Raw genomic sequence first — 26,856 nt, forward strand, 5'->3', positions numbered from 1 at the left:
GGGGAGAGGTTGGAGTGGGTGAGAGGGGTGGAGAGGTTGAGGCGATTGATGTCTCGACGGCAGTTGGAGATGAAGAGGTCGAGGGAGGGTAGGAGGCCTTGGGGTGGTGTCCAGGAGGAGGGGGTGTGTTGGGAGCGGGAGAAGGGGTCAGTAGAGGGAGGGTTAGGTTCACGGTTAAAGAAGTAAGCGCGGAGGCGGAGGCGGCGGAAAAACTGCTCTATGTCCAAGTGTGAGCGGTATTAGTTGATCTGTGGGTGGAGGGGGACAAAGGTGAGCCCTTTACTGAGGACTGACCGTCTAATTAGTAAGTTTGTGGATGATACAAAGATTGGTGTAGATGCAGATAGTGAGGAGGATTGTCAGAGGATACAGCAGCATATACAGCAGTTGGAGACATGGGCAGAAAAATGGCACATGGAGTTTATTCCAAACAAGTGTGAGGTGATGTATTTTGGAAGGTCATGTACAGGTGGAAATTATACAGTGAATGGCAGAACCCTTGGGAGTATTGACATACAGAGGGATCTAGGTGTACAGGTCCATAGATCACTGAAAGTGGCAGTGCAGGTAGATAAGGTAATAAAAAAGGATAATGGCATGCTTGCCTTCGTTGAAAGAGACACTGAATATAAGGATAGACAGGTTATGCTGCAGCTTTATAGAACTTTAGTTAGGCCTCACTTGGAATGTTGCATACAGTTCTGGCCACCACGTCACCAGAAGGATGTGGATGTTTTGGAGACGGTACAGAAAAGGTTTACCAGGAAGTTGCCTGGTAACGGGGGATTTTAGCTATGAAAGAAAGGTTAGATAGACTGGGTTTGTTTTCACTGGATTTCAGGAGGTTCAGGAGCGACTAATAGAAGTTTAAGATTATGAGTTGCACGGATAGTGTGGAAAGTATGAGGCTTTTTCCCAGAGATGAGGGGTCAACTACTTTGACACAGGTTCAAGGTGCAAAGTGGGGGCAGAAGAGGGAATATGCGAGGTGAGTTTTTCACACAAAAGGTGGTGAGTGCCTGGAACGCATTGCCAGAGGTGGTGGTGGAAGCAGGTACAATAGCAGCATTCAAGAAGCACTTGGTCAATTACATGAATAGGAAGGGAATAGAGCAATACGGATCCTGTAAGTGAAGACAATTTTAGTATGGAAGGGTAAAATGTGTCGCTGCAGGCGTGTAGGGCCAAAGGGCCTGTTCCAATGTTGTATTGTTCTTCTGTTCTTCTCTTGTTCACTAAGCCAATTTTGGATCTAACGAGCTTTAACCATGTCAACGGCCCTTGCTGAAGTCCCTATAAATTACAACAACTGCCCTATCTTTGTCCAAATGCTTGGTTACCTCCTTTGAAAAAAATCAACCAGATTTGTTAGGCATGACCTCCCTTTGAAAAAGCCATGCTAATTATCCCTGATCAAACATTTAAATGGAGATTCATTTTCTTTTTCACTATTTTCTCAAAGTTTCCCTACCACCCAAATTAGACTTAATGGTCTATAGTTCCCCAGTCTCTTTTTACCACCCTTTTAGTACAGCAGAAACATATTAGCCGTCCTCCAGTCCTCTGGCATTTTCTGATGGCCAGAGACAATTTAAAAAATTTGGGTCAGGACCCCATAATTTCTGTCCTCATCTCCCACAACAGCCTAATATACAACTCTATTCTTCCTGCTAAAGTGCATAACTTCCCATTTTCCCACGTCATGTCCCATCTGCCAAGTTTTTGTCTACTTGTTTAAACTGTCTGAATCCCCCTGTAGACTTGATCACCCTCATCAGTTGGCTTCCCTACCAAATTTTTTGTCATCTACAAACTTGACTACAGCACATTCACTTCCCTTGTCCAAGTTATCAGATATAACTTGGCACACTATTTCTTACAGACTGCTATTGTGAAAAATGTCCCCATTATCCCAAATCTGTCTACAGTTCGCCACTCCTCTATTCATACTGATATAGCCTGTCTCTTGTTAACTACTGCCTATTTCCTTCCCTTTTTCAAGAATGCTATTACACTGGCAGTTTTCTAATCCTCCAGCATTTCCAAGAATCTAAGGATTCTTGGAAGATTACTACCAGCACATCCCCTCTCTGTAGCTACTTGCATTAATATCCTAGTACACATTCCATCAGGTCCATGGGACTAAAGAGTTTTCAGACATATTAGTTTCCATAGTATGCTTTCTCCAGTGATAGTTGTGTTTATTTATTTTTCCCTTTTTGTCTTTTGATTGTTTAGTATTTTTAGAATGCTATTACTGAAGACTGCTGCAAATTATTTATTCTGCTCTTCTGCCATTTCCTGTTTTCCCAGGTCATTCTCAAAGGGGCTCGTGTTCACTTTGTCCTCTCTCTTCCTTTTCATATACTTAAGAAGCTCTTGCTGTCCACCTTGATATTCATGATAGGGAGGTGTCAGTGTTGGACTGGGAGGAACAAAGTCAGAAGTCACCAGGCTATAGTCTAACAGGTTTGCTTGCAATCACAAGCTTTCAAGTGCTGCTCCTTCGCCTGGTGAAGTGGCTTCACCTTGATATTGCTTGCAAGTTTACCTCAAAGTTTATTTTCTCCCTTTTCTTGGTCATCTGTTGTTCTTTTAAAAACTTTCCCAATCCTCTGGCTTCCCACTCATAATTGCCATATTGTAGGTTCTACCCCCCAATACGATTCTATCTTTAACTTCTTTGGTGGTAATTCCCTCTCCTAGAACACTTCATCTCAGACGAGGCTTTTTTACAAGTCAAACTATTTTCTTAAAATGTCTACCATTTTTCAAATGCCATTCATTTTAATAGCTTACTGTTAGCACTGCAATCAATTTTAGAATCCACAGTTGCACAAAGAAGGATACACATTGTAATTGTATAGATGAATGATGACCTACCCCACTTCACTCGAACTCTGCTGCTCAGTTTCTATTTTTTCTTCTTTTTTGGGGGTGGGTGGGTGGAAGGGGGACCAAACTCCCCCAATGAAGACTGATTAGTGATGCATTTGAATGAGCTCCCAATCTATCTTGTTCTTTTTATTCCTAAATCTTATTCAGGTTTCCTGAAGATACTATATATTTAGATTTCAGACTTTTCATAGAGAAGTTGGTGTGTTTCCTTGTGAGAAAACGGAACTGTTGAGGGTCTTCCATTTTAACAGTTCAGTTTCAGCTTGGTTTCTCAAATATTTGCTTCTTAATAACAAAAAAACCTAAAGAGCTGCGGATGCTGTATATCAAACAAAAACAAATTGCTGAAAAAGCTCAGCACGTCTGGAAGCATCTGATTTCTCTCCAGAGTTAACATTTCGGGCCGAGTGACCCTTCCTGTGTGTATGTACATTTGTTTCTTTCCTAGTCGCTACTGGATTGTGCAAAGCTCTTCAACCAATGAAATAGTTTTGAAATATTCAAGTTTACTACGATGCTCGAACTCCGAAAATTAACTTTCACATAACAAACTTGTTAGCTGGAATGTATGCTCAGTTTTCTGGAGTGAGATTTGCTTGTAGCTTAGAGCTTTATTGATACAAGTCAAATTACTTTTGGTCATGTTAGTGGCTGTATTTTTAAATCACAGGACAGCGCTGGGTTGGTACAGACATATTGCTATCAGTTTGTATTTGTTGGTGTGTGAAGTCTTTTATTAGGATACGGTAATTTCAGATCAAATCAGGCTTTGCTAGCATTTTCTGCTGAAATATCAGACCTAATCTGCAGGATGTCTTTATTTTCTTCACACTACCTTACATGGGCTTCTGTGTTTGAACTAATCACATTGTTGCTGCATTGGTAAGATCTAAATGCTTCAATGCTGCTTCCAATTGATTACTATAAAAATGCATTTCATACATCTACATTCACATTAAGATCAAATAAACTGGTTAAGATAGTGCTACTTTGGACGCATTCAGGATATTGCATTAACACACTGCTGGAAATTGTGCTTGTTAGGTTCAGCTTCTATCACCCAATTTAATTTCCAAAATTACCTAAACCACTACATTTGGCCAGAACAACAAAAAGTAATTGTTTCTTTCCTGTACTGGAATTGGATTCTTGATTGATATTTGAACGATAAGTGATTGAAATTTTCACAGCCATACAGCTGAAACTAGATTCTTGGAAAATAAGAATTAACAATTAGGATTTCCAGTCATCCCAGAGAAAGTACATCTAAAATCGGCAGACAAAAATTATATTGAACTTCTTAATACTTCTATTGATGTATGCCAGTATGTTTCTTATAGAATTCAATGCTTCTGATATGGTAAAAGCTTACAAAAAATACAATGTCCAGACATGTTAATAACCAGCATTGCAAGACTTCCAACAATGGTGCAGTTTCAATACAGTGTGAAGCTGGAGGAACACAGCAGGTCCGGCAGCATCAGAGGGACAGGAAAATCGGTGTTTCGGGTTTACACCCTTCATCAATGCAGCTCCACACTGTATTGACTGACTCCAGCATCTGCAGTACTTGCTTTCTCCAAATGATGCAAGTTTCCTACTTGGGGCGGGAATATGTAAAATTCAAGAAAACAAAAGATTTCGACAACTGGCTGACATTGCTTTCCACTACTTCATAAACTGGTGGCATGATGACTGTGGTCAACACTACTGCCTCACAGCAGCAGAGACCCAGGTTCGATTCCAGCCTTCAGAGAGTGTGGAGTTTGCACATTCTCCATGTCAACATGGGTTTCTACTAGGTGCTCCAGTTTTTTCTCTCAGGCTAAAGATGTGGGGGTTAGTTTGATTAGCCATGCTAAATTGCCTCTTACTCCATGACCCTTCCCTTCCTACCTATCCTTTAAGTTATAAAATGCTGAAATATTTAATTCCTAGCCTTTGATCTCCTTGGAATCATATCTCTGTAAGGACCAAGATCAGAATCATCAACGTCTACTTGAATCATTAACTCTTCTGTTTTGTTCTGAAAACCACATGCATTCAAGCAAAATCATTTTCCCCCTTTGACCCCATTGGCTGCTGTTTTTCTGTTTCTATGCTCCATCCCTTCCTGTCCTACTTTGGCCATTGTTATCCAGATAGCTTGCCTATAATTCTGCCACATCCTCTTGCTTTGTAAATTTACATTTTCCCCTCTCTCCAAATCCTCCCACCCCAGCCAAATTAGTTTAGTATTTTCAACAGCTCTAGTTATTTGATTTGTCAGTGCACTGGTGCTGCATTTTGGAAGGTCATGTACTGGTGGAAATTAGTGAACGGCAGAATCCTTAGGAGTATTGATATGCAGAGGGATCTGGGTGTGCAGGTCCACAGATTACTGATGATGGCAGCGCAGGTAAATAAGGTAGTAAAACTCGTCTACGACATGTTTCCCTTCATTGGAAGGGGCATTGACTACAAGGATAGGCATATTATGCTGCAGCTTTATTAAACTTTAGTTAGGCCACACTTGGCATATTGCATACAGTTCTGGTCACCATACTGCCAGAGGATGTGAATGCTTTGTAGAGGGTACAGAAAAGGTTGTACAGGATGTTGCATGGTATGGGGAATTTTAGCTAATAAGAAAGGTTTGTTTTCACTAGAACACAGGAGGTTGGAAGGTGACCTGATAGAAGTTTATAAGATTGTGAATGGCATGGATGGAGTGGAAAGTATTAGGCTTTTTCCCAGGGTTGACAAGTCAATTACTAGGGCACACAGGGTGTGTGTGCGCGTGTGCAGCGTTAAAGAGATGTGAGCAAGTTTTTTCAAAGGGTAGTAAGTGCCTGCAACACACTGCCAGAAGTGTTGGTAGAGGCAAACACAATAGCAACATTCCAGAAGCACCTGGACGAACACATGAATAGGAAGTGAATAGAGGGATACGGATCGTTAAGTGAAGACAGTTTTAATGTGAAAGGGCAAAAACTGTCAGTGCAGGCTTGGAGGGCTGAAGGGCCTGTTCCTGTGCTGTACTGTTCTTTGTTGATCCCAGCACGGTTCAAGTGAAGCCCATTCCACCAGAACAGCTCCCTTCTACCCCAGTACTGGTGGCCATGCCCCATGAACTAAAAGTCATTCCACCCACACAATCTTTGAACCATTCATTTAACTCCTTGACTTTATTTACCCTATGCCAATTTGCCCCATGGCTCAGGTACCAATCCAGAGATTATTTAGCTCAACTGTTTGGGTGAGCCTTACATCAAAAGTGGGTAAATTATTGGAGGGGATTCTGAGGGATAAGGATTTATAAGTATTTGGAAAGGCAAGGGCTGATTAGGGATAGTCAATATAGCTTTGTGCGCGGAAAATAGTGTCTCACAAACTTGACTGAGTTTTTTTGAAGGGGTGATAAAAAAGATTGATGAAGGCAGAGCAGTAGACATTATCTATGTGGACTTTAGCAAAGCGTTTGACAAGGTTCTACATAGTAGACTAGATAGTAAAGTTAGATCACATGGGAGGAGCCAGCCAATTCAATACAGTGGAGTTGAGGCCATAATCCAATCAGCCATGATGTTCAAGCACTGTATAGCAATTTGTGATTTTCATTTGTACATTTGTACAGTACAGTAGCATATGTTTGTCTGTTTGCTAAAGAGCTTGCTATTGTAAATAGCAGCATGATTACAATTTTTAGTTAAAATTCAAAAATGGCATTCCCATGCCTGGGTTCGTACTGAACGACAACCATTCTTCAGGTGTCAGTTTAATCATTCCAAACTTTACTTCACAGTAGCTGACTGATCAAGATTGGTTAAAAGCTCTCTCTACAATATGAATAAATGAGTGCACTATTCCATTTGTCAGCCGAATCAATTTCCCTTCAGAGTATCACGAGTTATATCTATTATAGTTATGTGCAAAGCCAATTAGAGACCTCTATTTTCAAATCACAGCCTAAAAGAATCAGCCACTCTCCAATGTTTCTCTCTAGAACGGCAAGATACTTTAGATAGATCACTCAAGGGTGAAAACTTAAATCATTTCTACTACTGGAGGTAGAAATTGGCATCTGTTCTCACAATAGATCAAATTGGACAAATGGTCGTTTTAAAGTTGGCAAACTATAATCAGTGGAGCATCATAGCGCTGGGATGTCAGCTATTTACAATCTATACTGATGAATTGATGTTGGAATTGAGTGTCTGCAAGTCTTGTTACAATACAATGATAGGTGGGAAGCCAAATTGCAAGGACAATGATAACAGGATATCCAGTGGACAGGTTAAGCAAGGAGATAAAATTTGGCAGATGGTGTACAACACGGGAAACTGCAACATTACCTACCTTAGTGGAAAGAATCATAGATTATTTAAGTGGACAGACTGCAGTATACTGTGATACAGAAGGATCTGCTGGGTATCCTTGTAAGCAAATTGAAGTTAACTTTCAGGTACAGCATGTAATTAGGGAGACAACTTCAATGTTATCCTTTACTGCAAGGGCCTTTAGAATATAGAAGTAGGGCCACATCAAGAGTATTGAGTGGTCTGAGGTAGGGAAGGCAAACATACAGGGATTTGTACAGGTATTTAAAAAAGGATTAAGTAAAGAGTACCGGTCCTTTGGAGTAAAAACAGATGTTAGTAGTCTAGTAAGGAAATAAACATGCTATGCTTCTGTCTTCAGATACAAATTGCAGTCTGGGAATAGCTGTAAAATCAGGACGTGTAAGAGAAAGAGGTGAAATTTTAATGAACTGCAGCTCTATCACCTCAAATTATTGGTAGTACAATCTGGGGGTTGTGATTTCAGTTTCTTGATATAGTTGGTAGATGTCACTTACACAAAGATACAATGAAAACCAACAGATTAAATCTGCAGGCTGAAAATGATCCAAAAACAACCAACTCAAGTTACTAAACGCATAAAATGCAGAAGCTGGGATACTTGTTAAATTCTGTGGTTCAATACCCCTGTAAGGTATGTTTAGCAGTGACTAGAAAATTTTTATGCATGGATATATGAAACATAACCAACAGGAGGAAGGAATTTGCATAGTGAATTGCAGTTGTAACAACCTTTGCTCCTAGCATTATCATGGAAGTCTAGCTTCCTTGTTATAGTGCTACTTCATTCAATGCCTCTGAAGCATTAATCTGTTGGTGGAAATGCTAATGTTCAAAGAATTGTCTAAGCATGTTGTGAGCCTGATGCACCAGAGTTTTCTTGGCCAACCTGGAAACAAGCAAAACTGCCACATCAGTGGACATACGCTGTTTTTTAAAAGAAAAAAAAACATTATGGGATGAGAATATCACTGGCTTACTGCACATTCCTACCTGCCCAAAGAACAGCTAAGAGTCAACCACACTACTGTGGGACTGAACTGTCACACAAGACTGACCAGGTAATGATGGCAGATTTCGTTCTCATGAGGGAACCAGATGGAATTTTACAACAATTGACAGCAGTTACATGGTCACCATTAGGCTAGATTTCTTACTTCTTGACTTTTATTGAGTTTAAATTTCACTATCTGCCATGGTAATATTTGAACCCATGCCCAGAAATTAGCATGGGTTTCTAGATTACTAGTCCAGTGACAATGAGTGCAAAGCCATCACCTCCCAAAAGAGAGATAACAAGGTGTAGAGCTGGATGAATACAGCAGGCCAAGCAGCATCAGAGGAGCGGAAAAGCTGACGTTTCGGGTCTGGACCCTTCTTCAGAAATGGGGTAGGGAAGAAGATTCTGAAATAAATAAAGAGAGGGGGGAGGCGGATGGAAGATGGATAAAGGAGCAGATAGGTGGAGATGAGACAGACAGGTCAAAAAGGCGGGGATGGAGCCAGTAAAGGTGAGTATAGGTGGGGAGTTAGGGTGGGGATAGGTCAGTCCAGGGAGGATGAACAGGTCAAGGAGACCTGAGATAAGCAGGTTTGCCGAAGAACTGCACACAGCTTCTATTTAGTCCTCATCATTTCTCCACTTGTATCAGACAAAATGCCTAAATGAAGCAGGAATATGTTTTACTTAATATCTTATAACCTTTATATTAGCGGCTGGTGGGAAACAATGATTAAGTTTACAGTAGTTAATAATTAGTATTTCCTTTACCTCTCAGCTAACTACTTTCCCTCCCAGATAAATTAGTATTTTGCCTCCTGGGATTTGGCAAAGTTCAATTGAAACAGGAAGGAAATCACTAAACTGCCCAACAGATTATCATGGGGAAGCGTTAGGTCTAAACATACTTAGTGTCCACAGATGGTTGGTTCTTCTATTGGAGACCTTGTTATGCAGATTTTCACCTGAAATAAGCAGAAATTCAACACCACAGTGCACTTTACTAACCCTTGCCACCATTACAGTATATGAATATTGCCATTTGCGCTTGGTAAAGTCGTACTATTACTCAAAAGCTTTCATACATTTGGTCTTGTATTTTAGGAAGATTGCAAGGATCCTTAGGTCTAGGCAGACTTCTATAGAAAGCACACAACTTTGATGGGCCAAATGACCACATTTTATAATGAAGCTGACTTGATGAGCAATGTTCTTCAATTACAGCCAATTTGTTATCAGTTGCAATAGCTGTAAAGAACAATAATGAGCAGGAAGTCTTTTTAATAGTGGACTGAATGCAAGTGCAAAAGTAGATACAACAAGTCCATTTAGTAAATTACAAACCTCTGTAAATTATCCAACTACCATTAGGTCTGGCTACATGCAATCTTTGTAGTTGAGTATTTTAAAAATTGGCCAAGTAATAGTCACCCAATATTATAACTTGGCTTTTTAAAAATGTTGCCAATATTTAAAAATGGAATGTTTTCTAAGATTACAAAGAGATCTTGATTAAATGGTCAAAGAAAAGTAAGGTAGATTATGAGAGTAAACTAGCTCAGAATATAAAAACAGGCAGCAAAAGTTTCTATAAATATGTAAATCGTAAAAGAGTGGAGAAGGTAAACATTGGTCCTTTAGAGAATGAGAAGGCCAATTTAATAACTGGGAATGAGGAAATAGCCGAGACATTAAACAGTTATTTTGTTTTGGTCTTCACAGTGGAAGACACAAATAACATGCTGAAAACTAATGGCAAGAAGGTTATAGCAGGTGAGGACCTAGAAACTATCATTATCACTAAGGAGGCAGTGCTGGGCAAGCTAATGGGGCTAAAGGTAGACAAGTCTCCTGGCCCTGATGAAATGCATCCCAGGGTACTAAAAGAGGTGATGGGGGAAATAGCAAATGCACTAGTAATTATTTACCAAAATTCACTGGACTCTGGGATGGTTCCCGCAGATTGGAAAACAGCCAATGTGACACCACTGTTTAAAAAAGGAAGTAGACAAAAAGCAGGTAACTATAGGCCAGTTAGCTTAACTTCGGTAGTGGGGAAAATGCTTGAATCTATCATTAAGGAAGAAATAGCAAGACATCTGGATATAAATTGTCCCATTGGGAACACCCAGCATGGGTTCATGAAGGGTAGGTCATGTTTAACTAATTTGGTGGAATTCTTTGAGGACATTTCTTGCATGGTGGACAATGGGGAACCTGTGGATGTGGTGTACCTGGATTTCCAGAAGGCATTTGACACGGTGCCACACCAAAGGCTGCTACATAAGATAAAGTTGCACGGTATTTCAGGTAATGTATTGGCATGGATAGAGGATTCGTTGACCAGTGGAAAGCAAAGAGTAGGGGTAAATGGGTATTTTTCTGGTTGGCGGTCAGTAGCTAGTGGTGTGCCTCAGGGATCAGTGTTGGGACCGCAATGCTTTACAATTTACATAGATGATTTGGAGTTGGGGACTAAGTGTGGTGTGTCAAAATTTGCAGATGACACTAAGGTGAGTGGTAGAGCAAAGTGTGCAGAAGACACTGAAAGTCTGCAGAGGGATATAGATAGTCTAAGTCAGTGGGCAAAGGTCTGACAGATGGAGTACAATGTTGATAAGTATGAGGTCAACCATTTTGGTAGGAATAACAGCAAAATGGCCTATGTTTTAAATGGTAAAAAATTGCAGCACGCTGCTGTGCAGAGGGACTTCGGTGTCTTTGTGCATGAATCGCTAAAAGTAGGATTGCAGGTGCAGCAGGTAATTAAAAAGGCAAATGGAATTTTGTCTGCCATTGCTAAAGGGATGGAGTTTAAAAACAGGGAGGCTATGCTGCAGCTGTATAGGGTCCTGGTGAGGCCACACCTGGAGTATTGTGTGCAGTTTTGGTCTCCTTACTTGAGAAGAGATATACTAGCACTGGAGGGGGTGTAGAGGAGATTCACTCGGTTGATTCCAGAGTTGACAGGGTTGGATTATGAGGACAGACTGAGTAGACTGGGATTATACTCACTGGAATTCAGAAGAATGAGGGGAGATCTAATAGAAACATATAAGATTATGAAGGGAATAGATAAGGTGGAGGCAGGGAGGTTGTTTCCGCTAGCAGGTGAAACTAGGACTAGAGGGCATCGCCTCAAAATAAAGGGAAGCAGATGTAGGACTGAGGTCAGGAGGAACTTCTTCACCCAAAGGGTTGTGAATCTGTGGTATTCCCTGCCCAGTGAAGCGGTTGAAGCTACCTCGCTGAATGTTTTTAAGGCAAGGCTAGATAAATTTTTGAACAGTAAAGGAATTAAGGGTTATGGTGAGTGGGCGGGTAAGTGGAGCTGAGTCTCAAAAAGATCAGCCATGATCTTATTAAATGGTGGGGCAGGCTCGAGGGGGCCAGATGGCCTACTCCTGCTCCTAGTTGTTATGTTCTTATGTTCTTAAAATGGCAGATGGAGTTCAATCTGGATAAATGTGAGGCACAACAAACAAGGGTAGGGCTTGTCCAATTAATGGTAGGGCCTTGTAGAACAAAGGTGCCTAAGGGTGCAGGTACATAACTCTTTGAAGTTTGCATCACATATAGACAGAGCATTAAAAAGGTATTTTGCACACTTGCCTTCATTGCTCAGTCCTTTGAATATAGGAGTTGGAAAGTCATGTTGAGGTTGTACAGGACATTGGTGAGGCCTCTTCTGCAATACTGTGCCCAATTCTAGTCACCCAGTTATAGGAAGAATATTATTAAGCTGGAGGGGATCCAGAAGAGATGTTGCCAGGATGTTGCCAGGTATGGAAGGTTTAAGTTAAAAAGAGAGGCTGGATAGGCTCGGAATTTTTTCACTGCAGCATAGGAGGTTGAAAAGTGACCTTAAGTTTATAAAATAATGAGCAGCATAGATTGTTAATGGTACTTTGTCTTCTCCCTAGGATAGGGGATTTCAAGACTGGGGTCACATTTTTAAGGTGAGAGGAGAGAATCTCAAAAAGAGACATGAGAAACAAATTTTTTTTTTTTACACAGGGTGGTTCCTGTGTGGAATGAACTTCCAGAGGAAGTGGTGGATGCAGGCACAGTTACAACATTTAAAAGATATTTGGATAAGTACATGAATAGGAAGGGTTTGGAGGGATATGGGCTAGAAGCAGGCATGTGGGACTAGTTTAGTTGGGCTTATGTTCGGCATGGACTGTGCTGTATGACTATGACTCTAGAACTGTTGCACAATTGTTGCATATCACATACATCTTTGAAAGATGCTACTGATTAACAAAGCAACACTTTCTGTACCTCCCAAGATACAGAATAAGGAAATGCAAATTCATAATGTGCCCCTCATAAAACAACCAGAGGTGTTTTATATGACTGTTACGCTACAAGTTATGACATCAAATCACATAAGGGTATTAGACCAGATAACTGAAAACTCAAATAGGCAGATTTTAATGAGTGTTTGTAAGTAGGGATGAGGCAAGAATCACAGAACTTCGCAGTACAGAAAGAGGCCATTCAACACATTTTGTCTGTGCTGACTCCCGAAAGAGCTACCTAGCTAGTCCCATTTTCTAGCTCTATCTCCATTACTTTCAAACACATACCCAGCTCTTTTGAAACCTCCTAAGGAAATCACGCGCACCACTCTCCCAGGTAACGCATTACAAATCCTAACAACTGCGTAAAGAAGTTTCTTCCCGTCTCACTACCAGCTGACAATCATGAATTTGTGACCCCCATTACTAATGTACCAACTAATGGAAACATAATGTCCTCCTTTTGCCCTGTCAAAATTGCTCAATTTTTGAGCATGTCAATACAGTAATCTCTTAATCTTCTCTTCTCCATGGAGACTAAGTCCAATTTCTCTGATCTTTTCTTGTATCTAAAATCCCTCAGTCCTGGTACCATTCTAGTAAATTCCCATTTGAACCCTCTTCAGGAGTTTAAAATTCTCCCTTAAATAAGGTGCTCAGGACTGAACACAACACTCCAAAAGTAGCCTGACCAATGATTTGCATAGGTGTAGCATCACTTCCTTGCTTTTATACCTAAAGATCTTATAAGCCTTTTTACCAACTGGTGAAACTCGCCTGCCCACCTTCATCATGCACATGAAGCCAGAGCTTCCTCTGCTCCTATACTGTTGTACCATCAAACCTGTACCGTCTCTCCAGGTTTCTTCCAACAAAATGCATTACTTTACATTTTTCTGCATTGAAATTCATCTGCCAGGTGTCTGCCAATTTGGCTAGCTTGTCAATGCTCCTCTGAAGTCACTCAACATCATCCTAAAAATTCACTATGCCCCCTAGTTTAGTATCATCTGCACATTTAGAGCCCTAAGGAGGGAATTCCCAAGTTTGGGGTCTAGGCAGCTGAAGGCACAGTCACCAATGGTAGAATGATTAAAAGAAACAGGAATATTCAAAAACTGCAACCTATAGAGTGAAGAAATCTTTGGGGTCGACAGTGTTGTAGGGCAGAAGGGATAACAGAGATAAGTAGGTAGATATTAATAACCTACATACATCAAATTGTTCCCTAAGCAAAACAAGCAAACATTAAAATAAATACAAGATGGGGAAGGTGGGATGATACAAAAACAATGTCAATCATCATCCACTTATTAAAAGAGATTCTGACAATCAATTAATAAAAGCTGTTTTTTTCTCATTAGGAAATCTGTACGCAAGTGCTTTATCAGAGAAACAGGAACACAAGGAAAATTGTACAACAATTTCAACCCAATATATGAAACCTTAATATGAACATGCACATTAAATATTAATTCCAATAGATTTCTCAGCTGAAATTTTGAAATTTCCAATATACATACCCAAGGAGAAGAATGAACAGGACTCAGCGAGGTTTGAACTTTAATAGCAGCCGATTGTTACTGGGTGCTTTTGCAAAAGTAAATACTCTGGGTGTAGGTGCTCATGTCACCTCCATTGTCAAGGTGGTTCCATCTTCTCATTAAGAAATAAACTTGGCCAATTTGTCTCCTCTATAGGTCAATGAGAAAACCTCACCTCACTGAAACATATATAAAAGGCTTGACAAGATCCAGAGTTAGTTAATTATCTCAGAAGTCTCTCCTTCTCCTGTGGTCTTCATTCTTCTCCTTTATTTCAGGATCATAAATCTGATTCCCAGGTGGCATAGTTTGGAAGACAAGATTAAAACAGATGCATAAGAAAACAGGTGAGTTAGGTCATTCATCACTTCAAGCAAGCGCTGCCAATCAATAACATCATGACCGAGTTGATTGTAGCCTCACTTCTATTTTCCCCGACTGCTAATACAGCAGCTGATTAACTTTCTGTCTCATTATGGAAAGCCAAAGGTCTTTGTTTGGGATAAGGAGCATCAAAATCAATGAGATCCATTTCATACTGGGTTAACACTTGTTGAGTTTCAGTATTTCAATTGTCCGTAGTGAAAAGTCACAACTTCAGAAGAACAACACAGCACAGGAACAGGCTTTTCGGCCAATCAAACCTGCACCAACACATGCCGCCTTTCTAAACTAAAACCTTTTGCCTCTATACAGTCCATATTCCTTGTTTATTCATGCATCTGTAAAAGATGCCTTTTAAACACTGCGATTGCATCTGCTTCTACTACCACCTCTGGCAGCACACTCCAGGCAATTACCACCCTTTGTGTAAAAAAAACTTGCCTTCATATATCTATTAAACTTTCTACCCTTTATTTTAAATCTACGTCCCTTAGGAACTGACATTTCTACCCTGCAAAAAAAAGGACTCTGACTATCCATTCTATCCATGGCTCTCATAATTTAGTGAACTTTTATCAAGTCACCTCTCAGCCTCTGACATTCACATGAAAACAAACCATGTTTGTCCAATCTCTCCTCATAGCTAACACTCTCTAAACCAGGAAACATCCTGGAAAACCTTTTCTGTACCCCCTTCCAAATCCTCCACATCCTTCTGGTAGCGTAGCAACCAGTACAATACACGGTATTCCAAACGTGGCCTACCTAAAGTTCTATACAGCTGCAGCATGACTTGCCAATACTTTTTACTCTATGCCTGCTGAAAGCAAGCATGCCATATGCCTTTTTGACCACCTTATTCACTTGTGTTGCCATTTTTAGGGAACTGTGGATGTGTACAGCGCGATCCCTTCATGTTCATTATTCTAAGGGTTCCACCATTTAACTGTATACTTCCTCCTGCATTAGACCTTCCTAAATGCATCACCTTGCATTTGTCCAGATTAAACTCCATCTGCCATTTCTCCCACCCAAGTTTCCAGCCCCTATCTTTTGGCAATTCTCCTCACTACTTGCAGCTTCCCCAATTTTTCTGATGTATGCAAACTTAGGAATCAAACTATCTACATTCTCCTCCAGATCATTTACACATAGTACAAACAAGGGGATCCCAGCACTGATCACTGTAGAACACCGCTGGTCACAGATGTCCAGTCAGAAAAATACCCTCCCACCACTACTGTCTTCTATGACCAAGCCAGTTCTGTATCCATTTTACCAGCTGTGGAACCCTGGTGACTTCGTCTTCTGTATCAGCCTGCAAAAAGGGACCTTGTCAAAAGCCTTGATAAAATCTATGCAGTCAACATCTACCATCTGCCCTCAATCATCTCTGTCACTTACTCAAGAAAAATCAGATTTGTAAGATACATTCTCCCCCCACATAAAGCTATGCTGTGTTTCACTAATAAGTCCATATTTTTCCAAATGTAAGTAAATCCTGTCTCTAAGAATCTTGGTGAATAATTTCCCTTCCAATGACCTAAGGTTTACTAGCTGGTAAATTCCCAAAATAATTTTGTTGCCCTTCTTAAACAAAAGAACAACATTGGCTATCCTCCAGTCATCTGACACTTCACCTGCAGCCAAAGAATTAAATGTCTCCATCAGGGCCACAGCAAACACTCCCTTGCCTCCCATAGCAGCTTGGAATACACCCCATCAGGCCTTTGGGATTTATGCAATTTGATGCCCACTAAAACATTTACCCCTCCTTATTAACTTTAACATGTTCTGGAACCTCATCGTCCCGAATGAATCTCCAGCTACAATGCCTTTCTCCTTTGTGAAAAGTATTCATTTAAGACCTCACCAATGCACAGGGTTGTCCCTTTGGTCTCCAGTAAGTCCCACTCTTTCCCAGGTAATCTTGTTACTCTTAATATACTTCTAAAAAGCATTAGAGGTTTTCCTTCGTCACATCTGCCAAAGATATTTTGTAGTCCCTCTTTGCCCTCCTAATTTCTTTCCTAAGCAACCCCTATGCACTCTATACCTCTGAAGGGCCTCTCCTGTTGCGCTGTACCTGACACATGCTTCCTTCTTTTTCTTTATCAAACGCCATGACATCCAGGGTCCCCTGAACTTGCTCTACGGACGGTCGATGTAGACTGAATGGCCTCTATTTACATTGTTGTCATTATATGATTCCAACTATCCACCCTATCCATGCCTGTCATTTTATATACCAGGTCGCCCTTCAGCCTCCGACACTCTAGCGAAAACAATACAAGTTTGTCCAACCTCTGCTTACAGCTAATACACACCAATCCAGGCAACATCCTTCTGCACCCTTGTCAAAGCCCCCTATAGTGCAGTGACCAGAACTGCACACAGTACTCTAAATGCTGCCTGGCCAATATCTTACAGTTGCCACATGACCTGCCAACTTTTATATTCAATGGCCCGACCAATGAAGACAACCATACCGTGAGCCTTCTTCACTGACTTTATCTACTTGGGTTGTCACTTTCAGGGATCTATGAACGTATACTCCAAGATCCTTCTGTATATCGAAGCTCCCGAGGGTCCTACCACTTACTACATGCTTTCCTATTGCAACTGACCTCCCAAAATGCATTGCATCACATGTCCAGATTAAACTCCATCTGCCACTTTTCCGTCCAACTTGCCAGATGATATATATCCTGCACCACCATTTGATATCCTTTCTCACTACCCACAACTCCACCAATTTTCAAGTCATCTGCAAACTTACTAGTCAGACCATCTACATTTTCATCCAAATCGTTCACATATATGTACACATACATGTACATAAAACATACAGAGGCCCCACCACTGATCCTGAACGTCACTGATCACAGACCTCCAGTCAGAAAAACACCCCTCCACAACTACACTCAGAGTTGGAGATAGTAAAAACTGCCGATGCTGGAGTCAGAGATAACACAGTGTGGAGCTGGAGGAACACAGCAGACTTGGCAGCATCAGAGGAGCAGGAAAGTTGAAGTTTCGGGTCAGAACCCTTCTTCAGAAATGGGGAAGGGGGAGGGGAGCTCAAATAAACAGAGAGAAGGGGTGGAGCTGTAGAAGGTAGCTGGGATGGAGTTAGGTGTGTGCAGGTAGGCAGTGGTGGGGATTGGTCAGTGAGGTGGGAGGAGCGGGTAGGTAGGAGAGAAGATGGAAAGGTTGTGTCAGGTCAAGGAGCCAGGGATGAAAGGCAGGGTTGGTCATAGGATGAGGCTGGGGGCGGGGAGATTTTGAAACTGGTAAAGTCTACATTTAGGGCATTCGGCTGTAGGCTCCCAAGGTGGAATATGAGGTGCTGCTCCTTCAGTTTCCGGGTGGCATAATTATGACACTGGAGAAGGCAAACACTCAGAGTTGGCGAGTTGGCGAGTTGGCGAGTTGGCAAGTTGGACACAAAGTTGGCTTGGCCATAAAAGACAATGGATTCCATACAATTCGATCTTCTGGACCACCTACCATGAGGGACTTTGTCAAATGTTTTAGTAAAGTCCACATGTACAACATCCACTGCTTTACCCTAATCTCATCGTCACCTTCTCAAAAACTCTCAACCATGTTTGTGAGACATGACCTTCCCTGCAGAATCTATCCCTAATAAGTCTGTTCTTCACCAAATGCAAGTAAATCCTGTCCCTAAGAATCTTCTCTATAATTTCCTGACAACTAATGTAAGGCTCAGCAGCCTATAATTTCCTCAGTTATCCCTGTTGGCTTTCTTGAACAAAACATATTGGCCATTTTCCAGTCTAAAGCTTTAGCAAAAATTTGTAGCTCGGGTTGTTGTCTTGCTCACCAAGCTGGCTGGTTTTCGTTCAGACATTTCATCACCATGCTAGGTAACATCAGTGAGGCCTCCAATGAAGCAATGTTGTTCTACTCCACTTGGAATTTATACCGGTCCGTCAATTCCAGTTTTGTTCTGTATAGGTTTGTAAATGGGGTCCAATTCTAGATGCTTGTTGATTGCCTTCTGGCTTGAGAACCATGGCTCTCGGAATTCCTGTTCGTGTCTATGCTTGGCTTGGGCTACTATGGTTACGTTGTCCCAGTTAAACTGATGGCCTTCATTGTCCGAGTTTACTGATATTAAAGAAAGTTCATTACGTCATTTTGCTGCTAGCTGATGTTCACGTATTCTGATGGCTAGTTTCCTTCCTGTCTGTCCAATGTGGCAGCCACTGCATGGTATTTTGTAAACTACATTGGTTCTGCATGTTGTGGGAATGAGGTCTTGAATCCTTGAATGTTTGTTGTAGCGTGGCTGTGGATTTGTGTCTACCATGATTGCTAGTGGTCTTAGGAGTCTCATTATCAGTTCTGATAAGTTCTTGAAGGAGGGCAATGTGGCCAATATGCTAGGGCGTACTGTGTTCTCGTGTCTATTTAGTAGGCACTGGCAGATGAAGTTGCGGGGATATCGGTCATAGCAAAGATTTTGTATAGGTGCTTTTCCTCTTTCCTGGTTGATTCTGGAGTGTTGCAGTGAATGGTGGCCTGTTTAAATAGTGTCTTAATGCACCTTTGTTTGTGGACATTGGGGTGGTTGCTGTGGAAGTTGAGGATTTGGTTAGTATGGGTTGCTTTCCTGTATACTGAGGTTTGGAACTCCCTGTTCATCATATGTTCAACTGTGACATCCAGAAACGGAAACGGATTGTTGTTTTCTTCTTCTCTCATGAATTTAATCCCCATGAATACGTTGCTGATGAGGCGGTGGGTCCCTTCTAGTTTGTTGCTATTAATAACAACAAACGTGTCGTCTACAACTGGATCCACAGTTTAGGTTGAATGCAGGGGAGGGTGGTGTGTTCTAGTCTTTGCATAACTGCCTCTGCAATGAGTCCCGAGATGGGTGACCCCATTGGGATGCCATTGATCTGTCTGTATACTTGACCATTAAAGACGAAGTGTGTGGTGAGGCACAGGTCTAGTAGTTTGAGTATGTTGTCATTGCTGATGGAGCTGCTGGTCTGCATTCCTGCTTCCTCTAGTAATGTGCCCAGTGGGATGTCGAGTGACGCGAATAATGCTGTGATGTCAAAGGATACCATAACCGCATTATCGCTGATTTTTATGTTGAGGGTATTGAGGAATTCTTGGGTTGAGTGGATGGATTGGGGTGATCCGTCACCTAGGTTTTTCAGTCTCTGTTGTAGGTCCTTGGCCAGCTTGTGTGAAGGTGTGCCCGGTAGGGAAAAACTGGGTCAATGGGGGATGTCTGGTTTGTGTTCTTTAGGAAGTCCACAGAAGTGGGGGGATTGGTTTCATTCTCACGTAGTCAGTCTTAGTTATCTGTTCTGCATCCTTTAGTCTCTTCAGTGTCACCTAGCTGTAGAGTTGGGTCTATTGCCACCTGTTGGTAAGTGTTTGTATCTGCTTTCTTAACGTAGTCCTATTTGCTGATAATGACGGTCATGCGCCCTTTGTCCTCTGGTAGAATTATAATGTTCTTGTCTGTCTTGAGTTTATCTAGTGCTTTTCTCTCCAATACGTTCAGGGTGTCCCAACTGTTCCTTCGGTTTAGTGTGGGGATTTTAGTTTGTCAGATGACTTGCTGCGTTTCGTCCATGAGTCTGTTGTCCTTTAATGTAGTTTCCAGGGTAGCCATGAAGGCCAAACATAGACACGCATGGGAATTTGTGGAGGTATGGTTCTCAACCCATAAGGCAATCAACAAACATATAGAATTGGACCCTACGTACAAACTCACAGAGAACAAAACCGGAAATGATGGACCAGACAGTATAAAATCCAAGTGGAGTAAAACAACATTGCATCATTGGAGGCCTCACTGATGATGTTACCGAGTGTGGTGAGTGGACCTACCCTTTCCCCAGTTACCCACTTGCTCCTAATATAAGGAAATGCCTTGGGATTTTCCTTAATCTTACTTGCCAAGATCATTGGTCCTTCCAGCTCTTCTAATTTTTTTTTCTACTTCTGCTTTCTTCTACTTCAAACAACGAGCAATGTTACATTTGTTTCCTAAATCTTGCACGTACTTCAATTTCTTTTTAACTAAACTTACAACATCTCATCATCCAAAATTCCCGAATCTTGCCATCCTCATCATCCATCCTCACAGGAACATGCTGGTCCTCAGTGCTGGTCAATTGATTTCTAAAAGACTTCCATGTGGATTTACCTTCAAACAACTACTCCCAATCCAACAATTCCAGTTCCTGCCTAATATTATTGTAATTAGCCTTCTCTCAATTTAGTACTTTCACTGAAGGACCAGTCTTATCCTTTTCCATAACTACCTTAAAACTTAGAACTATGATCACTGTTCCCAAAATGCTTTTCCATTGAAGCTTCAATTTCCTGGCCAGGCTCATTCCCCAGGACAAGGTCTAATATGGTCCCTTCCCTCACTGGCCTATATACATATCAAGAATCTCTCCTAGATACACGTAACAAATTTTGCCCCATCTAAGCCCCTGGCACTAAAGGAGTCCCAGTGAATATTGGGGAAATTAAAATCACCACAACCACCTTGTATTTTTAAAATATTTTTCCATGATTTGCTAATATCTATTCTTCTATTTCCTGCTGGCTATTGGGAGGCCTACAGTATAATCTCATCATGATGAGTGCCCTTTTCTTCTTAGTTCTACCCGTTTTGCCTCACTGGATGAGCCTTCCAAGGTGTTCTCCCTTAGTATAGCTGTGACATTCTCATTGATCAGTAATACAAATCCTTTGCCCTCTTTTACATCACTTTTTATCATGCCTGAAACATCTAAACTCTGGAATGGTGAAGTACCAGTCCTAACTCTCTTTCAATTAAGGTTCTGTAATGGCCACCACAACGTAGTCCCATGTATTAATTCAGACCCTAAGCTTATCTGCCTTATCCGTTATACTTCTTGCATTAAATATATTTCAGACTGCTAATCTTGCTGTATTCATTAACTTGGCCCTGCCTGTTGTTCTTACTAGAGACTTGATTTCGCTCCTCTCTTCTCTTCAAACACTCCATACGATGTATTGCTCTGGTCCCCATCCTCCACCACACGAGTTTAAATCCTCAAGTGGCACTGCAACAATAAAAGTAAGGATTTTATATTCTATCTCCCTCCGAACATGACTGACTCAGTCTCTAAACCTGGTTCCTGAACAGCCAAGCCTACGTCACTTTCTGAGCTGGAACTTAATGTTTAGAGCTCTATATCTGGATTCAGCTCCACTCCCCCCATCTCGGTCCCACACTGACTGATGTCACTCTACAGGTATTTATCCAGTAGCTCCTGCCATTGTTCAGCCCAGGTTCGCTCAGCTGTGCTATGTTCCCGCCACTGCAGTAACTATCTCCAAAATACTCACCCACTGAAAGAACCACTTGACCAGATTTATTCCCTTGGATTAGGTCAAGGATTAGGCCTAACCTCTAGTAGGACTGTCTGTATACTAGTACAAAAGCTCTCCTAGACGCACTTTAAAAATTCCAACCCATCTAATGTTTCACACTAAGGCAATCTCAATTAATATTTGCAAAATTAAAATCCTTACAGCTATAACCCTGTTTCTGTTGCACGTGTGAGTTGCCTTAATATCTACTCTATCTCCCGCTGACTGTTGAGAGGCCTATAGTATAATATCAGCAAAGTGATCACGTCTTTTTCCAAAGCTGTACCCAGATGGCCTCATTTGAAGACATCCCTAACCCTGACTTTAGGAGGTACCATACCATTTGAGTGTGGAGGTGCCGGTGCCAGTGCCAGTGTTGGACTGGGGTGGACAAAGTCAGAAATCACGTAACGCCAGGTTGTAGTCAAACAGGTTTATTTGAAAAGACAAGCTTTCAGAGCCTCAGTACTTCTTCAGGTGTTAGTGAAAGATGCAGTATCAGACAAAGTAAAAGATCAAAGACCTTTGAGGATATACTAAACAAACCTAAGATAGTGTTAAATCTTTAATCAGTTAGAAGGTTTTAATTGATTAATACGTATATGTAAATCCTTGAATTCCTTTGAAGTCACTGTCCTGAGAGAACTAAAAGTTTTATTAGTGTAAAGAAGAGGTGACATTTTAGGTCAGATAATGCATGTTAGGTGTGAGACCTTGTTTAGAATCTGCTTATGTTTTGGTTTGGAGTCAGACTGGTTTTATTTCCAGAATAGGAATTCATAGTCAGTCAGTCAATATGGTGTTCTGTCTATAAATTGTGTGCTTTTTGAACAAAATAACATGTAACTGCAGATATAAATTCACCCCATAGTTGCATGAGCGCAAGGGGCGGGGGGAGGAGAGAGACTGTGCGCGCGGTGAGGGAGAGAGTGTGGGGGAGGAGCGAGAGCATGTTTCGTGTATAGTGTGTTATGGTCACCTGTAGTGCGACATGAACCCAAGATCCTGATTGAGGCCATCCTCATGGTACCGACCTTGGCTATTAGCCTCTGCTTGGCAACTCTGTATTGTTGGGTATCCCGAAGTCCACCTTGGAGGAAGTTTACGTGAAGATCCAAGGACAAATGTCCTCGACCACTGAAATGTTCCCCAACTGGGAGGGAACATTCCTGTCTGGCGATTGTTACGCAGTGCCCATTCATCCATTGTCGTAGTGTCTGCATGGTTTCACTAATGCACCATGACTAGGGACATCCTTGTCTGTAGAACATAGAACATAGAACATTACAGCGCAGTACAGGCCCTTCGGCCCTCGATGTTGCGCCGACCTGTGAAACCTATCTGAAGCCCATCTAACCTAAACTATTCCATTATCATCCATATGTTTATCCAAATACCATTTAAATGCCCTTAAAGTGGGCGAGTCTACTATTTTTGCAGGCAGGGCATTCCACGCCCTTACTACTCTCTGAGTAAAGAACCTACCTCTGACATCTGTCCTATATCTATCACCCCTCAATTTAAAGCTATGTCCCCTCATGCTAGCCATCACCATCCGAGGAAAAAGGCTCCCACTGTCCACCCTATCTAATCCTCTGATCATCTTGTACGTCTCTAACAAGTCACCTCTTAATCTTCTTCTCTCTAACGAAAACAGCCTCAAAACCCTCAGCCTTTCCTCATAAGACCTAGCATTTGAGATGGACAATGTTGGCCAAGTCACGAGTATCTGCCGTGCACGTGGTGGGTGGTGTTCCCACCTGTGATGGTAGCGTGCATGTCGAAGATCTGACATGTCTTTGAGAGGTTACCATGACAGGGTTGTACCGTATTGTAGTTGACGTTATCCTGAAGGCTGGGTAGTTTGCTGCGAACAATGGTCTGTTTAAGGTTTGGCAGTAGTTTGAAGGTGAGAGGTGCAGGCATGGGGAAGATCTTGGCAAGGTGGCTCATTGTCATCAATAATGTGTTGAAGGCTGCGAAGAATGGGGCGTAGTTTCTCCATTTCCGGCATGTACTGGATGACAAAGGGCACCCTATCGGACGTATCCCATGTCTGTCTTTTGGGGATGTCATTCCGGTTTCTTGCTGTGGCACGTTCAACTGGCAATCGATGAGTTGAGCATCGCATCTGTTCCTACGAGGGCGTCCTTCAACACCTTAAGGTACCCGTTTCGTTCCTCCTCATCTGAGCAGATGCTGTGTATGCGTAGGGCTTGTCTGTAGGGGGTGGCTGTTTTAATATGTTTCGGATGGAAGTTAGAGAAGTGCAGCATCGTGAGGTTATCTGTAGGCTTACAATAGAGTGAGGTACGGAGGTAACTGTCCTTGATTGAGATGTTCTATGTTCTATGTATGCGTGTGTCCAAGGATGAGACTGATTTTTAAATAGTAGTCCATGATAAGTCCGATTCTGCGATGAAACTTGTTGGTATCACTATGTAGTTGTTTCAGTGACTCTTCGCCATGAGTCCAAAGGAAGAAAATGTGGTCAATGTATCTGGTTTATAGCTTTGGTCAGACTTCTGTGCAACAAAGAAGTCTTGTTTGAACCTGTGCATGAAAATGTTGGCGTGTTGGGGAGCAAATCTGGTCCCCATGGCTGCTCCATGTGTCTGAACGAAGAACTGGCTATCGAAGGTGAAGACGTTGTGGCCAAAGGTGAAACAGATGAGTTGTAGGATGGCATCTGGAAATTGACAGTTGGTGGTATTGAGTATTGAGGCTGTTGCAGCAATGTTGTCATCATGGGGGATGCTGGTGTAGATTGCCGAAACATCCATTGTGACGAGGAATGTTCCTGGTACGACTGGTCCATGGGTGCTAAGTTTCTGTAGAAATCTGTCCTGTCGCGACACAGGTTTGATTCCATCCTTGGGCAACTTTGTGGAGTTTGCACATATTCCCCGTTTCTTCTGGGTGCACCAGTTTTCTCCCATGGTCCGAAGAGATGCAGGTTAAGTGGATCAGCCATGCTAAATTGCCCACAATGTGCAGGGATGTACAGGCTAGGTGGGTTAGCCATGGGAATTGCAAGGTTACACGGATGTGTGGGAGCAGGGAGGTCTGGGTAGAATGCTCTTCAGAGGATTGGTGTGGGCTCAATGGGCTGAATGGTCTGCTTCCACACTATAGGGATTCTATGATGATTCCACACATCTTCCTATTGGTCAACAAATGCTTTTCAGCCTCTGTAGCCCTTATCTGTAAATGAGCAGCTTGCTAAACGTGCTATCTACAACATCATAGATACACAACTGAGAGTCCATCCACAGGTCAACAGCTCCAGCTGCTTTAAACAATCAAACAGGGGTTGAAGCTGAACACTTCCTGCATAACTGATCACCATGAGACACAACTAACTGATCACCAAGCACCCGAACTTCACTGATTTCCCCACATATTGCAGGAGGATCATTCCACAGGGCCAAGTTCTCCTGCCTTGGCAAACCTTATCAGATACAGACAATAAGCTAGGAACCAATTACTCAATCTTACGCACCACTTATCAAAATCAGATTTCTTTCTCTCACTCTCTATTCCTAACAAACTACAACCACAAAAATAAGGATTGTCTCCCTCCTGGTACTACTCACTCACTCTCTAAAATTGGTTCCCAAGTAGCCAATCCTCTTGCTCTATATCACTTTTTGAACTATGGCATCACCTCAGGAGCTCCCCCCTCTGGATTCAGTTCACACTGCTTCTCTCTTGCTGCTGCTCTGACTGAATTTGATCTGGACCCTATTCCTCAGATTTTAATCTGGAAGCTCTGCTGCTGCCAGTCACCCCCAGGTTCACTCCGCTACTCTCTTCTGCTACTGCTCTTCCAACTGAGCTCTGGCAATTCAATTACAAGAAGCCTCACAACTTACTGTTTTCCAAGATCTCAAGTTCAGTTAAGAAACTACTGGCCTCGTTAAATTATAATTTATAATGATGATTTTTTTTATTTTCAGATATTTCAGATTTTGAGGGAAACAGTGGTGTAGTGGTAATGTCACTGGATTAGTAATCCAGAACACCTGCTTAATGTTCTGGGGAAAGCAAAATACCACAGACACTAGAAATCTGAAACAAAATCAAAGCTCTGGAGAAGCTCAGCAGGTCTCACAGCATCTGTGGGGAGAGAACTTGGATGAACATTTCAAATCCAAAAGTTTCTCCTTTTGAATTCCAGAGAACTTTGGGGTTCTGAAGAATCATATTGGACTCAAAATGCTAACTGTTTCCCTTTCCACAGACAGTGCAAGACCTGCTGACTTTTTCCAGCATTTTCTGTTTTTATTTATTAACATTCTGGGGATGTGCATTTGAATCCTACCTTGGTAGACAGTGAAATTTGAATTCAATAAAATATTAGAGTTTATAAATTAGCTGAATGTCCAACAGTAATCACTATTAATTGTTACAATGACCTGCCTGTTCACCAATGTCTTTTAGGGCAGGAAATCATTGTTTCTTTTGCCAATTATCTTAAATCTGTGACCTCTTGATCTCAATCCTTCCACCACTAAAATAGATTCTTTCTACCCAGGTCCCTTATGATACTTAATTTTTAATTAATTTACAGAATGTGTGCGTCACTGGTTAGTCAGGATATGTTGTTCATTCTTACTTGCCATGAGCTGCCTTCTTGAACTGTTTCAGTATTTGTTATAGTTAGAACAACCACAGTAATGTTAGAGAGTGTTCTAGGATATAAACCCAGCGACAAGAAAGGAATGACAATGTGCTTGCTCTTCTCAGTAGTCAAGGTGGTGGGTATGGAAGGTGCTATCAAAGGAATACTGGTGAATTAACTGCAGTGCTTCTTGCAGACCGTACGTACTGCTGCTACTAATGGTGCAGACAATGTTTTGCAATCATAGTTAAGACTCAGGCACCTATGGACAAAGAGAACCAACTACTGTTCTTCGATAACAAGGTGTAGAGCTGGATGAACACAGCAGGCCGAGCAGCTCCTATGATGCTGCTTGGCC

At 41.8% G+C, this 26,856-nt stretch overlaps 1 protein-coding gene and 1 long non-coding RNA gene across 2 annotated transcripts in view; both read right to left on the minus strand.

Annotated features, from left to right (window-relative positions):
• Window positions 1–26,856, minus strand: part of LOC109930086 (stromal membrane-associated protein 1-like) — a 251,251-nt gene that overhangs the window by 221,776 nt on the left and 2,619 nt on the right. The gene's annotated exons all lie outside the window — the stretch shown is intronic.
• Window positions 14,071–23,146, minus strand: LOC125483082. The gene is made up of 3 exons (XR_007262075.1): window positions 22,909–23,146; window positions 21,464–21,564; window positions 14,071–14,374 (listed from the first exon to the last, which is right to left on the minus strand). It is a non-coding gene; the product is annotated as an uncharacterized LOC125483082 (long non-coding RNA).

The sequence above is a fragment of the Rhincodon typus genome, chromosome 5 (genome assembly GCF_021869965.1).
Source record: "Rhincodon typus isolate 14 chromosome 5, sRhiTyp1.1, whole genome shotgun sequence".
Lineage (NCBI taxonomy): Eukaryota > Metazoa > Chordata > Chondrichthyes > Orectolobiformes > Rhincodontidae > Rhincodon > Rhincodon typus.